Genomic DNA, 17,082 nt, shown 5'->3' with positions numbered 1-17,082 from the left:
AGTGTTACCCAGCAGCTCCTACATCAGCTTGGTTTTTCTTTCTTGGTTGGTCCAGAGCATTTATTTAAAAATCATAATTTTAAGATGATGGAGAATTAGGCTGCTGAAGTTATATTAGCATCTATACCAGATGAAATGTGCAGTTAAAATAAAGATCCCCACGCTGAAATGGTCTGTAAAACCAGAATGCATTACCTACACATATAATGAACTGAGCTCATAGTCCAAGTCATCCAACTGAAATTACTGGGATCACTCATGAGGCAAAATAGGACAATTCAGAAGGAATAAAAACATCAGTGTCTAGCCCAGTGTGAATCATAAACTTGTTTATATTCATACTTGTCTATGCTCTCTTGTTGTAAATACAACTTACTAAAAGTCTCAGAGAAAATAAAATACAAGCAATGGTAGAATGAACAAACCTCTTATTGCAAGCTCTAGCATCAGCATGTTTATACTGTTACATAGCATTGGAGAAACTAAAATATGTTCAGAAATGTTTCAAGAAAACTGTTCTTGACAAAGCAGATTTCTAAGAGAAAGAAAAGCTTCATATGTAAAAATATTCCTTTTGTTATTTTCCTAAGAAAAAGATGCATTTTACTATGAGATATTTGCTTTAAGTGTAAACTAATTACAATAAACAAGCTAAATTAAATTGTTTGAAGCCACTGTAAAATCATGGATTATTTTTCTTTTGTATTCCTCCCTGTTGTTGTGAAGCAAGTATGTTCATTTGTATGATAGAGTTGTTATGTTCACCTTTGAAGCAGAGAATTTAAAAAGTCTTAAATGTTAGAGGCTGATCATGTGGGATTTAGTCATATAATCCCTCATCTTTCAAAAGTAGAATTGTTTCTTCTGTTATCAGAGAACCTATATTCATTCTTTCTGCAATCTAATTGCTTCGTTGTTAGAAAAAATAAATAAATAAAAAATCCTGATAGTCACCAGGTAGTTTTTCTTTTCAATCAGAAAGCTGTGAAAACATAAAGCAGAAACCAAACAAACAACTGGAAATTGATAGAATTTTTGCAAGTATGAAAAATAGATGCATTGATTAATTGTATTTTCTCCAGCAAGCCCAATAATTAACTTCATTTTAAAATTAAAGAGGCAGGAAAATGTAAAGAAAAGAGAAAAGAAGTCTAAAAAACTGTCTTTACCATGAAATATGCATCTCTTTCAAATCTTTCACATGCCATGTTTGAAGCAGGTTGCAAGCATCAAATCATATTAAGTTTGTCTTACTCTAATGCAATGTGAAAGATACTGCCTGAAGTAATGCATTACAACATGACTTGTTAGATGTGGGAAATTTTAAAAGAAAGCAATTTGCTGATAGAAATAACAATAAAAATTAAACAATGACTGGTTTGCATAAAAATGCAATATTTTCATGGTGTATCTGAGGTCACAAGAGACACTTTGGTCTGAGAAAAGGATTAGTTTCTCATCTGCTGGGAAATGACTAAGGTAGGTAAAGATACTCTGCACAGTAGTTGTCTTCTGCAAAGGCAGTGGTTTGAGCAGCCACTGCATACAAACAAATATTTCCATCACTGCAGTGGTCAACATGGTCAATCTTATTGGAAAAGTAATGTGTGGAAGCTGTACATGCAAGTAAACACCATAAATCTCTACTGCTTGTGGTCATGAGATCCTCAAGGCCCATTGTTGAAGAGCCCCTGTGCCTTACCATAAACTGCAGTTTAGGAACATGTGGGTGTTCTCACTGAGACTTTGGTTGTAGTCGTTTTCCCTCTTGCTTTGCCCATTGCAGGTGTTACCCTACGGACCACAGCAGTGGACAAAATTCTGGATCCTCATAAAACCACATACACCATCAGCTGCACATGGGGTGTGCCATGAGAGAAAGGGCTCCCTTCACTTGCATGAACCAGTAGGTCTCTCCAGGATGAAGGCTGGGCACACAGACAAAATGTTAGTGACCACAGGAGTTCAGGCTTGTAGAAGTGAAGCTATACCCGTTGCTCTTCCTGACAGCGCCAGCTGGCAGCTCCGGCCTGCACCACTGTCACCTGCACAGAGAGTAAACAAAGAAGACATGCAATAAGCCTGAGTGGGGCATGCAGCTGCACAAATTCCATGTGGTTAGTGCAGGCTGAAAGGAGTTTTATATAAACTGTTGAGATAACCCAGTGCAAGGGAGACACAAGCCATACGGTGGGAGATGAAAGGACAAAGGCAAAAGGACTGAACGGGGAGGGGAATGGGAGCAGAAGCTTGGTGATGTTTATGGTAGGAAGAGGGATGGGAAGGGCAAGAGTTAGAGTGGCAAGCATAAACAACGCCAAAATAAAGGGCAAGATCCTCTTTGTTTTCCCAGATGAGAACGGCGATGACAAAATAATTCACAGCACAGTATTGCTGTGAGCCACAGCAGATATAGCAAGGCTGTCTTTGTGTCAGAGAGAGTCTCACATCAGTTTTCCATGGTGGTCGGACTCTGTATCTAGGTGTTATGCAATTCGTGTGCACACATACTCACAGTAGTAAGTTCAATCAGGCTGAATAAAGCTGTGAGCATAAGAAAACAGTATGCTTAGCTGTCTGCAACTGTCTGTGAAGGGGTGCCCATGGCTAAAGGGCAGCAAGGAATTGAAAGAGGAATTCCTGGTCTTCAACAAATACAATCCTATATTTGCTATCCGGATGTGCTCACATTCATGGCTCCAGTCACTGCCAAAGTTTTCAGAGCAGGAGGACGTTGCCATATTGTGTCACCCAAGGAAGTGACCATGCTGTCTGTCACATACTTCCCAGTGAGGTGATTGTTCTTACACACAACTATAAAATACCAGAAAGATGTATAAACCAGAAAGGACTTCTCTTCTTCAATCTGAATGTAATAAATCACTGTGGAAAATTAAAACATATATTAATAGCACATGAAACCAATAACTATTTGCAAAAAAACTGAATAAATTATCACACATTAAAAAAATAATAATAAAAAAAAATGACAGTGCATTTAAGAAAAGGCAAGCTGGGAATAGAAAGAGTTAGACTTCAAGGACAATCTGCCAAGCAGCAAATACATTTGCATATGTGGTGTCTGAAACAGGAGCATGAAAGTGGAAGACAAGGATCAGCAAGTCCAGCCATGGTCATTGGCAGGCACATCACAACATTGGTCTCTGCTCTTTGCAGCCCACAAACCACTTCTTTGCTCCCTGTTACCAGTTGCTGGGCTACAGGAAGAGAGCAAATGCCACAAGTAAGTCAAAGGAAGACAGTAGGAGGTGGATAAAAATTATGACTAGCCTCATGCCCTGCAGTGGCAGTTCAGTCCTGCAGTTCTTCTTAAGCCACAATTTTCCCTGCTTTACTGGACATTTAGATCCTTGGCTCTGAACCTCAGTTCCCTCTCCTTCTGTGTCCTATATAAGAAAAGGAGAATTTACTAACATCTTTTGCTAAAATCCTTGGGATAGCAGTGAGAGAAATAGAAAGAGATGCACGTGTGTATCTGTCTCCATAGGTTACATCCTCAATTCTTCATATTTATGGGGATGGCCAGGGATTAGGAGGAGCGTATACATGGTTGAGTTCCAGTAATGGATTATTTTATTCTTAAAAAGTATAGTCTGAGGACAATATTAATCTCTTATGTAAAACTGCATCACTTTAATGATGTATTGTCAGGGATGAATTTGGGTCTACTCATTTAAATTAGATCCAAGTGACTAGAAAACCCCATGAGCAATTTTAAATAGAAAATAAGAACTGGTAAATAAAAACATCTGGTAGATGATTAAGTTTCACATATTGAGCTTTTATTAGGAGTAGCTGATGTAACTCTAAGGGAGAGCTTGCATGTAAGCAGTGTTCATTTACATATGGTGCCTGACCAAGAGTGGTAAAGAAATGCAAGCAGGCAGAAAGCCACTGTGAGAATTCTTCAACAGTGGGCTTGAAATATGCTTCCTCTTTATTCCTCCTCTTTCAACTGTGGTGTGACTGCAATTTTCAGGAAATTCTCCCCACCCTTTTATACATGAGGCCTTCAAATTACACATCTACATTGTCTTTGTACAAATCAGTTGGTAGAGAGAGGAGAGAGAACATGGCAGACCTCTGTGTTTTCATCAGAAGATCCTTGGGAAGAGCTGGACATCTCTGACCTACCACACACTCACACACTGCAGGTACTGCATCTGTGTTATATGTCAGCTTGAGCAGGAGACTTGTTCCCAACTAGAGGTGACTGAGCATGACGGCTAGAGAACACATAGTGAGGTACTCTCCTAATGAAAAAACTACCAAGAACAGTTTTGATCCATGAAGAAGCCAAAAAAAAAAAAAGAAAAAGGAAAGAAAGAAATTTCTAGCCTTTTAGCCAACAAGACAACTCAGCAAGTGACCTGAGAGAATCTTTATTATTCTTTTAATGTGAACAAAGACCCTGGACTATGCCCAGAGGTGTGGTAAACTGCCAGCACTCTTGATACCTCTATGTTAATTTATTCAGCCTTAACTTAACATATACTCTTGATATTCCTAATTACGGAACTCATATAGCCATACAAACATGATTTGCTTTATTAATGTTCTGCACAACATCACAAAGCAAGAGTCATTAATCCTGGTGAAATGTGAGGGATCTGGATTATGCAGTGCTCCCACCAGTGAAAGCCAGGCTTTGTGTGCCTGCACTGTGGGTGCATGGGGGTGAAGGAAGTTCAAGGCCGCGGCATCATATCACAGCAGGACGGGGACTTCTGCCTCCTTGGACCTCCAGAAAAACACATCAGGAAAAAGAAAAGCCTCATGTGCCTTTCCCTTCCCCTCTTGCACTAACACAAGGGCATGAAGGATAAGAACGTGCTGTGGTTGCCTCTCCTGAGATGCACTCACACTGCAACACATGAGGGATTTTCAGGCTCTCATAGACCTAGAGAGCACTGGTGACACCATCACTGAAGCTATATGAAAGCTGAGCCAAACACCAGTCTCAGCTTCGTGTCAGTAGCTTGCGCCCTAAAGCAAGGAATAAAGCAAACCTGCCCGGAGCACCTTGTGCCACAGCTGCAGCAGTGACCACGACGACGAGAAGACTTCACCAAGTGGTGCTGCAGAATCAGCCAGCTCCCATCTTCCAAGGTTTGCCTGCACAAGGAACCTTCTACAGAAACATTTGTGGGAGAGGTATCTTGCTTTTACCAAAAAGGGACATAATGTCATTTCAGTAGTGCAGTCAAAGTCAGGGAGAGGCCAACGTTTGCGATCAGTTTCCTTCCTTGTCTTTGTCTAGCAGTGCAAACTAACAGCTTCACTTTTGCATTGACCTTTCTCAAACAGGACGCCTGAAAGACTTCTCGCTGCGCGTGTTCTTGATTAGTTTTCTTTTTAGGCTTTTATCCTCCAAAGTCTTATTTAAACCAATAGTGATATTAATTAAAACAGGACTGCCTTACTTGCATGAGTAAGAACTGCTCAGAGATTTATCAGATTGTGTCCAAGATCCAAAATAGATAAGAATATCTAAGCCAAGGGTTTGTGGACTTTAACACTTTCCCTACTTTTAAGCAACTAAATCACACCATAAATAAAATAGACTAACAGGATAATTAAACAGCCTGAATGTAGCAAGGGGGAATATTTCAATAACAAATATTGCTACCCATATACCTCAACAGAATGTGCTAAAGTAAACAAAATGATAGCATAATTATAGTCGTTCCAGTTATGTTAATTAGGCTATATATACGCTTCATTGATAAGCAACTGTGGTGCAAAGAATTGCTGTAAGCCTGATATTTCCTCAGTTAGCAGCTTTGTTGTGCATATGCTGCTGTTATGATCTCGGTTACATTAATGCAGAGCAAGAAAAATAAAACCACCCCCAAAAATAATAGTAATAATAATGGTATGCATCATGGCAAGTATAGTGCAAGGTTCAAGCTGAACAGCCCATTGTGATTTTTCTCACGCTGCATTCAGATTTAGAGAGAAGATTGCCAGCAACTCTTCCCAAGACAACATCCCAATAAACTCAAATGCACAGCAAACATCACAGCTAGTTGTGCTCCACAGAGGGAGCCCTTTACACCTGTGTTTTGCTGACTCCATAGCTATAATTTCTCAACACTCTGCAAGGTGTTGTTTTGGATTACAGCTGGTCAGAATTTAACATTATGTCTTTTTCTCCAGCGTCTTCACCCCCCCCCCCCCCCCCCAGTGTAATATTTCACAAAAAGGTGTGGGTTTGATTTGTGGTTCCCCCCCCCCCCCCCCCCAACAATATTACCTTTTGTGGGGAAAAATAATCTTTTAATTGAAAGAAATATGGCTTTGCACAGTTTTGATAAATATTTACAGAGAAATAAAAAAAATCAGAAACCAAAAGGAGAAGAAAACACTGCATAAAACAAAAAAAATAGGCTCAAGTGCTCAACAATTTTGACAAAACATTTTATAGCAAAAAAAAAAAGGCTTCTTTTTAAAACAAACAAACAATTTTAAGTGGGTCACTCTTTAAGTACCCTAGAATCTTTAGCTGTTTAAATCTTAAGCATGACCCATTATTTCTTTATTGTTTAAAGGTCTGAATTTTTGAACACTTCTGATGGCTGAAAAAATCTTGGCTGTTTTTAAAGGTGTTCCTACATCATCAAGATTTTACTGCTAGATTGGTTAACCTGGGAGAGATGTTTATACAAGTAGTTGGGGTTTTTATACATGTAGCTTGGGCATATCTCTACTGCTTAGTACAGGATAGAATAAAGATCCTGCAAACAGCCCCATCAGCACTGTGCTAACATTACAGTATTCCCAGGTCTCACACCAACTTCAGTGCATGTTGCAATGGTGTGCAGTGGAGAGGCTCCTGCCTCTGGTTATGGCATCTCTCCTGCAGTGCTGCTCTGCAATGTGTGGACACCTCTTTACTGGCAGGTTAGCACCAAGATTGTAGGTGAATAGAAAATACAATGCAGGATTACATTAGAATATAGGTACTGTAATGAAATTGGAGAAGCCAAAATACCAAACTGTCCTCTTTTTAAGTTACTGTTTGTGCAAAGCAGGGTATGTTTTTACCCAGACAAGGCATCCAGAGGTTAGTCTCCTGTCTCCGCCCTTCTGGTAAGAGTCACGACCTCTGTGTCTTGGCCTTCTACATCACCACAGTAAATTGGTTTGGAGAAGAATCTGCTGCTTGCCTCATTGCTACAGTCTTACCACCAAGATTTAAAAACACATGCCAAACATTAAAAGCTTTATGAGACTGGTTAAAAAATTCCCGCCCCCCTCCCCCCCCAAAATGTAATAATTTTTATTCATGGCCCATTTTTTATTTTCTTCAGCTGCTGATGTGGCTAATTCAGGCTAACTGGTGTTTCTTCATGGAATGGCAGTGCCCTGTTTGCTCAGTTCTAAGCCCCCTTGCTGCAAGGCAAGGTTTGCAGGACAGGAAAAAAACATGGCAAAATGTCCCCAAAAGCAGATACATAAAGCAATATTCAGAAACACTTGTCTCAATGCTATAAGCATCAAATAAAAATAATTACAAGTGCAAATGAAAACATACATTTGTAAATCTCCCCCCCCCGCAAATCTGCATGGTTTGAAATATTCAAAAAATAATGTAATATTTCATATCAAATACCTAGAAAAAACAACACTAATGATCATATCAAAACCCTATGTCCCAGATTTTTCACTTTAAGAAGTAGTTCAAAAAATACAGATTTAAACGCTAAGTCCAGAAATAATGAAAGATCTCCAAATCTACAAATAAAGAGGTCCAGTCGTGCAAGTTACTCAACATCTCCTAAGATTTGCTGAATACAAAAACAAATTTCGAGAGGCATTCAGTAATTCCTTTCCCCAACTGCACGCCTGGAAATGTGAATCATAATTAAATGTGCATGTGGTATTTTTCACAATATGTTGTGTTTGTGGTTTTAATTATCATCATAAGCACCACAGTTAATCTGTAGTTCAACATGTGAAAACGTTTATATAGTTTTACATGATGGTTTGGTAACACATACAAACATTTAGGTTTAAAGGAATGATGAGGGTTGGGTCCTCATCGTTTTATGAAGTCTGACGTCAGCCATCTGGAGACCCTTCCCAGCTCTTTCGCCACCTGTGACTTGGCCACCCACTTTTTCCTTCTGACCTCACCTCCTCTAGCCAGCAAGAGAAAGAAATCCTTCTCTGCTGAAGCACAGAAGAGAACCAAAGATAAGAGCCGCTCAGAAAAGAGGGTTTGTATGGTGCTGAGTCTACCAGAGATCAATAAGCACTAAGGAGTAATTCTGAAATGGCAGTGTTCTTGGTCAAATGTCAATGCCAAGCACAAGCCAACCTGGTCACCAGCCCCAGGCATGCCCAAATGCCATGAAACATGCTCTTCACCTCCATCCACAAGGCAGTGACAGTGTGAGAGCATACAGCTGATTATTACTTTACAAAAGGGACTTGCTAAAGATATAAAAATTAGGATGTTCTGAGTGGCTGTGCTACAGTAGGGAGAATGATGAGATGTCAACAGGCCCTGTGAACAACAGTGACTGGGCTCCTACAGCTCCAGGACAAATGATGAGAGACTACTACTTCATGCTTTTGGCACTGGGACTGCCCCTCAGGCTAACCTTCAGGACCAGGTCTTGTTCCGCCCCCCCCCCCCCCCCCCCCCCCCCCCCCCCCCAACCATTTTTTTCAAGGAGGCAAACCCAATTACTCATACTGAACCTGTGGGGTCTGTTCCCTGTCCAATGAGGTGGAAACAAGGGTATTCGTCTGCCTTCATTTCTGCCTTCAAAACTGCCCACAGAACAGCAACCGGAAATTATATAGGACAAATCTTCATAAAGCTTATGAATGAGTTCCTAGAAAAGCTGCTGTTTTCTAAGCTTAAAAACACCTTGGCATTGGCATTTAAATTTTTATTCAAGAACATCTTTCCTATTGACAACAGACATAGTAGAAATACATTCGGACTTCAGTTACTTTTGCAAACTGTTAAACTGTCAGTGGTCTTCTAGATAAACTGGTTACAAATTGTGGGGAAAGATATTAAAGGAAAGAGCAATAACAAATAAAATGCAGGTACAAAAATGCAGGTACAGAAAACAATTAATGGAGTGGTAGTTTTTCTTTTAGCAAGGAGTTGTGAGAAGTTTTGAAGCCATCAGCTACACACGCACGGTCAACCTGATTATTTGTACTTGAGTACAAATAGTTTAAAGATGATGAGGTATAATTTTTTGACCACAAAGCAGAGGTTTGAGGGAATCCTTGTTCTTCCTTCTTAAAATTGTTATTTTCCATTTTTCTTTGAAGCTGTTGGGATTAGTACCTTGTGTGTGAGGTAGCCAGCAATAATCTATGTCACACCAATTTGGCATAAAAAGTAACCCCACAATCTAGGTGACACAGAGGAATTAACAAATTGCTTAATATCCCTGTGTCCATTCCAACATCTCTCTAAAGTACAGATCACACATAAGACCTTAAAAAGAGGTTGATCACATGTAAAGAATTTCTCCTACACTATTCATGCAGACACAGGGAAATCAAACCACTTCCTCTGGCATCACAAGCCCAATGAACAGCACCAGAGTTATGCAGGAGGCAACATAAATCCAAATGTTCATAGAATTCTGCAGAACAAACCACAAGGGTGCAGTTTAAACATCTGTGTATATGTATCAACCCAACATTAGTCTTCAACGTGCTAAAACACGAACATATTCACACAAACCCAGACTATATGAAAACACATCAAGTTCATTCTGCTTCCAGATAATTATACAATATTTAAGAACTGTTTCTCATCATATTTTATCAGTACTCCTTGGTGAAAATGCAATAAATAAAGAATGCACTACTACTGTGCATGTGTATGTGCTCAAAACAACTACATTGTAATTCAAAGACAAAAAAAAAGAAGACTATTTATCCCTGCTGATTCCTTCATGGCAAATATGGACACATCCATGCTATTTCTCATCACAGTTTATTCTCGGTTCCTCTTTCACTGCAGCCAACAGGCTATTTATTGAGTTCACTGTAACAATTACATTCTGTTTATGGGTCTATTTAAGGTGCTCCTGTATACACCTTTTTGTTGCCTTGTTTTTTGCTGATAGATAAATGAAGTCATAGTCCAGCAGAGACTAAAGTTATTATCATCACAAAAACTGTCCCTTTCATTCAGCAGTTTCACTTGGACTAGGACAAACAATACATGGAAACTAGTGAAAGGAGCACAATGCAAAGGCTCCAACAGGAAAACCACGTGGAACTTTCTGGGACATTTTAAAGCTCCTAGATACTCACAGTCATCTCTCAGCAATTATTGCCCAGCAGCAGAGATGACAGAAGGGCATGTGTGCCAGTGAGTGCTCCCAATCACCTCCACAGCCATGTACCTTTGCTAGGCATTTCAGCACGCCAACTGCAGGGAGCAGTAGCCTCCAAGGCCTGGACACATATTCCCTCCCACCATAGAGCAGCAGTCCTGACACAGATAAACCAGAGTGAGGAAGCAAGGGGAAGTTATATCCATCCACATACCCATCAGCACATTGAGGGGACAGAGGCAATGACTGGAGGAATAGAAACTCAGCAGAGGAGTAAGTGCAATTACCTTTTAGGCTTTCCCAACAAGATGCATCAGAAGACCTTTAAGGAAGACCTCTCTCCTTGGAGACTTTTCCTACGTAATTTGTGAGTACTTATTTTCTTAGAGATCAGAGAATTACTCACACCCCAATGTGGCTGGCAGATACCCAACTGTTCTTACCTTCTCTTTCAAAGAACTATGAGTAGAGGGTGTTTCACTAATTAAAGTTATGGCAACATCTCCCAGATTATGCACAGTTCTGTCTGCAGTGCTGTGTCTGGATATGACGTTACCAGGCATCTTGCATTATTTCTTCCTTAAGACCGTGAACAATAGCTTGCAATATAACTGTATTTCATAAAGAAACTCCCACAAGGTAGAGTAACTCAACCATCAGAACAGCTAAAGAATAGATAAGAATAGGCAGTGGGTCTGTCTGTCACCCTGACACTTCAAAAATAAATTCCACATTGCTATAAATGTGTTAGAGAACAACAGAATAATGGATTCTTGTTAAGTCATTTCTTCTTGCCTCTTTAGGAGAGAAGGTAAGAGTATTTTCTTGTTGATTGAACAGAGCTAGAGTAAAACTGGTCCATCTATAGTGGTACCATCTTGTGTTTCACAGCTAATATTCTCTGGCCTAGAGATGATATTCATTGTCCATTTATACTAGCATCACTAAAAAAAATGTTTGCAATACTATTTAATTGGTGTTCTTTCCAGTTTCTTATTTCAGGTTTAATTCAAAACAAAACAATCTGAGTTGAACCAAAGACTCATGAATTTATACAGGCTTAAGGCAGTACAAAAGATGATCAGAAACCAAAAATCCCTTATCTTCTAGGAATGATTTCGATACAAGTAATTGCCTGTTGTGCAACTGTTAGAAAATTTTGCTATTTGTGATAAAGAGAAAATAAAGAACATTGTTGATGTGAGAAAACTGAGCAACATCCTGAAAGGGCTGACAAAGAACTTGATTTGCTCTAGCTTTAAGCAGATAGGGGAATAAGGCATGTTCAGTACCATTCCATCTAAACAGTGAAGGGCTGTTGTATACGTCTTTGTTCTGGCCCTTATTTACAGTATTATTCATGTTCAATGAATATAGTTTATCAGCCATGTTCAAATAGATTTAAATTTCAGACTACAAACAAGTTCTTAAAAAGATTAAACTTCTAAATTCAAGCTGCAGAAAATGCAGAAAAATGTTGCTGCTGTCAAAGCTCATGTAAGAATTCTTCATGGGCAATCTTACAAGGAGTATACCATCTCCTGAAACAACATGAAACAGATGCTGAACTACTTGAGGCTTAGTTCCTTGAGGCATTTTTTGTACTGTAAAGTAGCATATCCAGATGTCACTACCTGGAAGGCCTTCAGCATGCATTGTACTAAACATAACATGAAGATGACCAAACATTATTCAGAGCTGAAGACTAAACACAGAAAAAAAAAAAAAAGTGATTCACTATTAGTTTAGCGTGGTTGACTGTCCAGAATCACTAGTATTTGGAGCATGACCTTCAGTATATTACACTAATACATCTGAAAAGAGGAGTGGGGCTCCAGAATACAATAAAAAGAAAAATACTGGAACAGAAAACCTCATCAGGAAAAGCGTTATATCTAAGTGCTAAAGAGGTGCTAGCTCCAAGATATCTGTTTTTCTCCTTTGTGTTGCTGCTATTGACTTAATCCCTCTATATCTACTATATTCAGTCCTTTTCAACCATCATTTACCCTTTTTCAGTAAAAGTCATTAATATCTTATAACTTGACCTTTCTGTGAATGTCAGATTGTCAGCATCAACAAACTAAATTCATCCCCTGTTCCTTGCTTTTCCTTCCATTATAAGGGTTTGTTTTTCTCCCCTCTTTGCTCTCTCCCTCATTTGTCCCATTTTTCACTAACTGACAGCACTGCTAGCATCAGACCTGATTTGGTTCCTGCATGGTTTTGACAGAATATTTCAGGATCCTATCGACTTTCTCTAATGTTAATTTGTTCTCTCCTTCTTGGCTTATCTTCCTACCTTAACAATGCTCCACCTCCAAGATAACCACTTTCCAGACCTCCCATCCCAGCAAGCAGCTAAGCCCCACACAGCCGTTCACTCAGTCCTCCAAAGCCCCACAGTGGGATGGGGGATATAATTGAAAAACAAACAAAAAAATGTCATGGGTTGAGATAAAGACAGCTTAATAGGACAGAAAAGGAAGGGAAAATAACAGCAATAGAGATAATAGGATATACCAATCAAGTAAGGCAGAATGCAATTTCTCACCACCCACCCATCAATGCCCAGCCACTCCCCAAGAAGGAGCCCCCTGCCCCTGGCCAACTCCCCCAGTTTTATTGTTCTGCATGACACCATAAGTTGTGGGATATCCCTTTGGCCAGTTTGGGTCAGGTGTCCTGGTTCTGTCCCAGCTCCTTGTGCACCCCCAGCCTCCTCATTGGCAGGGCAGCACAAGAATCTAAAACAGTCCTTGGCTTAGTGTAAGCACTGCTCTGCAACAACTAAACCATCAGTGTATTATCAGCATTGTTCTCATCCTAAATTCAAAACACAGCAACATACTAGGTACCAGGAGGAAAATTAACTTTATCCCAGCCAAAACCAGGACAGTTCCTCAAACCAAATCATCCATTCTTCTGAGAGTCCCACTTCTCCCTGTCCCCATGAGAACCTGCCAACTTCCTCCAACAGAATAAAGGAAAAAAAAAAAAGACAGGGCTCTCCTCCTCCCTTCTTGCCTTTCCATGTTGACTTCAATATGCATTGAAATAAAACTGGCTTGGGATTACACGTGTTTTTTGATGAAAAAATGAAGAAAAAATAACTATAATAGCTCAAATGGTTAGTAGCGTTCAGGCCCAGATTCTGAAAAAACTCATGTGAACTACATTAAGCCTACCAGTTGAGGAGTTGAAGGCAAATAATTAAACATCATGGTTTCTAGAAGTATTTGCAGAATTAGGGCCACCCAAGACTGACAAATGAAAATAGAAAACAACTAAACTGTAATTAGCTTTGAGATCCATTGTTTTGGGGCTCACTCCAAAAAGGTCTAACATCAAAATACTTTTTGAGTGCCAATGTTTTCCAAGGTCTTGTCCTTAATGTTATATTAAGCGGGTTTATTTGCATTTAATTTTCTTTATTTCATTTTCTACTTTGACTGGGTCTGTGCATATTTGTTTGTTTGGAGAATAAAATAAATTGCTTTAGAATGATGTTGTTTACACAATTCAATTAGCTTTGAAATTCATGATTCATTTAAAAGGATGGAAACAGAAGGAGCAAGTTTCTTCTCTTCTTTCTGGTCTTCACCAGATAGAATCAGCTTTTTCTTCATCTTTCAAGACCCAGCTTGAATGGTACCAACCCAGTGAATCTGCCTAAACTTCACAACAGCAAGCTTTCTTTCACAAACCAAACTATAATTTAAAGGAACTGTAGAAAATTGATATTTTCTGTGAAAAATTCTCCTCCTGCAAATTCTTTTTTGGAATTTAATCTCCAATCCATTTGTTGTTGTTGTTCAACTAATAGCATACCATGTGAGTATTGTACAAATTATTCTCTTGAAAAGGATCCCAAAAGCATCCCTAAATGCTTTGCGATCATCTTTAAAAAATAAAATAAAATAAAAGTGGAAGGGGCAAAAAATAATCTTTCAATATTCTAAAATCTTAGTTAAGGATATAGATGCTCCTTACTAGTTTAAAGTTCAGGTGGTTGTTGTATTTATATACCATCTATTCAAATAGATTGTAGTTAATTAAAAAAAAAAAAAAGGAAAATTTATTCTTTCTAAGCCAACCTTATTAAGAGTTTGCCAGACTTTACAAGAAGTATCTACTGTGCAATACCAAAACATGAATCAAAACTTGCAGGGCCTCAGAGGAAGACCACTGAATAAGAACACAATGAGTTATCTGTGGTAAGGATCCCTAGGAGTTCTTGTTTGTCAGAACAGAGGTTTGTAACACAGACCAGTAACCACTTTCCAACACAGACCAGTATAGTACATGGATTTGCACCTCCTGCATATCACAACCTCTGCACAGGCCAATTCCCGCTAACTTATTTTTTTCCAAACCATGTAGAAAACACTCCTAAATCAAATCCATGCTAAAGGCTCAAAAGCAAGATTCAGTTATATGTGTAGCAGAAATCAGGGTTAATATCAGAGGAGCACACACCACCTTAACTATAGTGATGCTTTAATAAATGACACTTCTAAAATACAGCAACTGAATTCTACCAGTGTTATTAGTAAGCTGTCTCCTGTACTGAAGGAATGAACAAGGACAATATTGTTACTTATAATTCAGAGCTAGCTTGTATGAAAAGGACATGTGGCATCAGGAAAATGTAATTAATTTGGTGGTGTAAGCCTTCATAAATTATCAAGTATTCCCAATAGCAGTCCTGCAAAACTTACAGAGAACATGAGCTGCCTTTAAATTACTTAGTTTGCTTGCTACCAGAATTCTTTTAAGGTGGTTAGATACTGACACGGTATTAAAAATGCTTAAACTACTGCAATGGCTGACATACCGAGCCACCTTTAATTAAGACCATAATGTTCCTGTGGGCCATACATAAGACAGTAATCTGTGTCCAGAGGCTGTCACTCTCTTCTCTAATGGACTACAGCACACCAAAATTAATTATAGGGGAAAGGTTGCTGCTCCAACTGGGACTGGAGTCTCAAGATTCAAAAGCAAATGTTTTGCTGTTGATCAAAATGAGCAGCTCCTTTTGCAACAGCAAGTGCAGTTTCTGTCACATTGCACTTAACCCTCACTTCCAGCAATAAAAATCAACAAATTTCTTACCTGAGGGGAAATTTTTATATTCTTATTTATTAATTCGTTTGATCATTATGATGCCATCACATCTGAGCACAATTTTGCCTGTCAAAAATGGGGAAAAAAACTTGAATTGAAGAATTAGAGTAGAAAAATTAGATCAGAACCCCATCCACAATATTCTTGTATGTCTATGGCAACAAAGTCAGACTACTGATAAACAAAGATTTCAAAAGCATTTTTCATTGCTATTTGCTTATTTTTTTTAACAAATTAACTTAGAATATGATAATGCTTTCTATGTTTGACTTCAGCAAATATTCAATGGTAAATGATTTTACAGGTGGGGATGCTTGCAGACACAACAGATTTTAAGCAAACACTATAAAATATTACTTAAAAGAGAATTTCAAATCATGGATGCTATTGCGTAGTGCCAGAGACTTAACTTTTTGGTTCTCTGAACCAAAGCAATAGTCTAGGACAGAAAAAGAAGAACCATTCCTGATGCAGATAACTCTCTGTTAAATTACTTACATTTAACAAAGAATCTTGTGTTATGAGCTTACTGTGTAGATTTCATATCTCACCATCAAACTCACTGAAATAATTTGCTAGGTTAAAAGATATCTGCATAGTTTTGACACTATGTTTCTGTTCCTGCCCATAAGAGGAAAGAGGGAGAGGCAAACGTGTGTTATTGCAAATATTTAAACTGAAACAAGGGTTTACAGAGAGAGAAGAAAAAGACATAACCAAAGTAGCAAGCTTGAAGACAAATTACTGACCAAAATGAAGAGACAGCAGTGATGGTCTCAACACAGCCTGGTCCATGTGATTTTTTTCAACAGATGACCATCAAAATTCAGATGTACACTACCAGAATGTATCTGCAGGCCCCCCTCCTCCAGCCTCAGAATATACACAGCTCCCAAGACCCCCAGGGGAAATCTTTCAAGCAGCACTGTTCCCTATTTCAGTAACACCTGAGATGATTAAATGAACAATGAAACTCAGCTGTAAATGTGCAGCAAGGTTACAGTCTGCAATCTGAATAGTATTAGAAGGAATGAAATAAAAATGGAATCAATGTTCACAAGGATAATGTAAATCAGATGCAAATAAGCTTCCATTTTATTTGTCTTTTCTTTCTTTTTTTTTTTTTTTTCTTTCTAATAGTGGCACAGTTAATTGATCAGATGCTCAAACCTTTTTTTTTTTAAACTCAATGCCTCTATTATTCCAGAAGATTTCCTGGGGGATAGAGCCATAGCAAGTTCCCATTCCCATGAATAAAATAAACCCATGTCTTTGCCTATGAATGACTGCAAAATATAAGCCAGAATAAAATAAATGAATATAAAATGACAAAAATCCTCCTCTTATAACCAAAATAAGTAAATAAATAAATAAATAAACTAAATCGCAGAAGCAGGCATTTGTCTCTATCAGGGCCTTCTTCATGAAAGCAGTGCTGGTGTGGGCAGCATCAAAGCATGCTGTAATGAAGTATTTTTGTAAAAGCTCGTTGCCTGTGATTTTCAAGTCACATAAGCATATGTCATATATGTGCTGGTGATCCATGTACCATGTATCCTCATTTTCTCTGTCCAAAGTGGCTGAAATACCTTTACTAATCATTAGCCTT

At 38.7% G+C, this 17,082-nt stretch overlaps 1 long non-coding RNA gene across 1 annotated transcript; it reads right to left on the bottom strand.

Annotated features, from left to right (window-relative positions):
• Positions 1–1,098: 1,098 nt before the first annotated feature.
• LOC136789777 (uncharacterized) lies at positions 1,099–16,324 on the bottom strand. Its single transcript, XR_010828703.1, has 3 exons — positions 16,223–16,324; positions 15,462–15,539; positions 1,099–2,045 (listed from the first exon to the last, which is right to left on the bottom strand). It is a non-coding gene; the product is annotated as an uncharacterized lncRNA (long non-coding RNA).
• Positions 16,325–17,082: the final 758 nt, after the last annotated feature.

The sequence above is a fragment of the Anser cygnoides genome, chromosome 2 (assembly GCF_040182565.1).
Source record: "Anser cygnoides isolate HZ-2024a breed goose chromosome 2, Taihu_goose_T2T_genome, whole genome shotgun sequence".
Lineage (NCBI taxonomy): Eukaryota > Metazoa > Chordata > Aves > Anseriformes > Anatidae > Anser > Anser cygnoides.
This window is presented reverse-complemented; position numbering and strand designations above follow the sequence as displayed.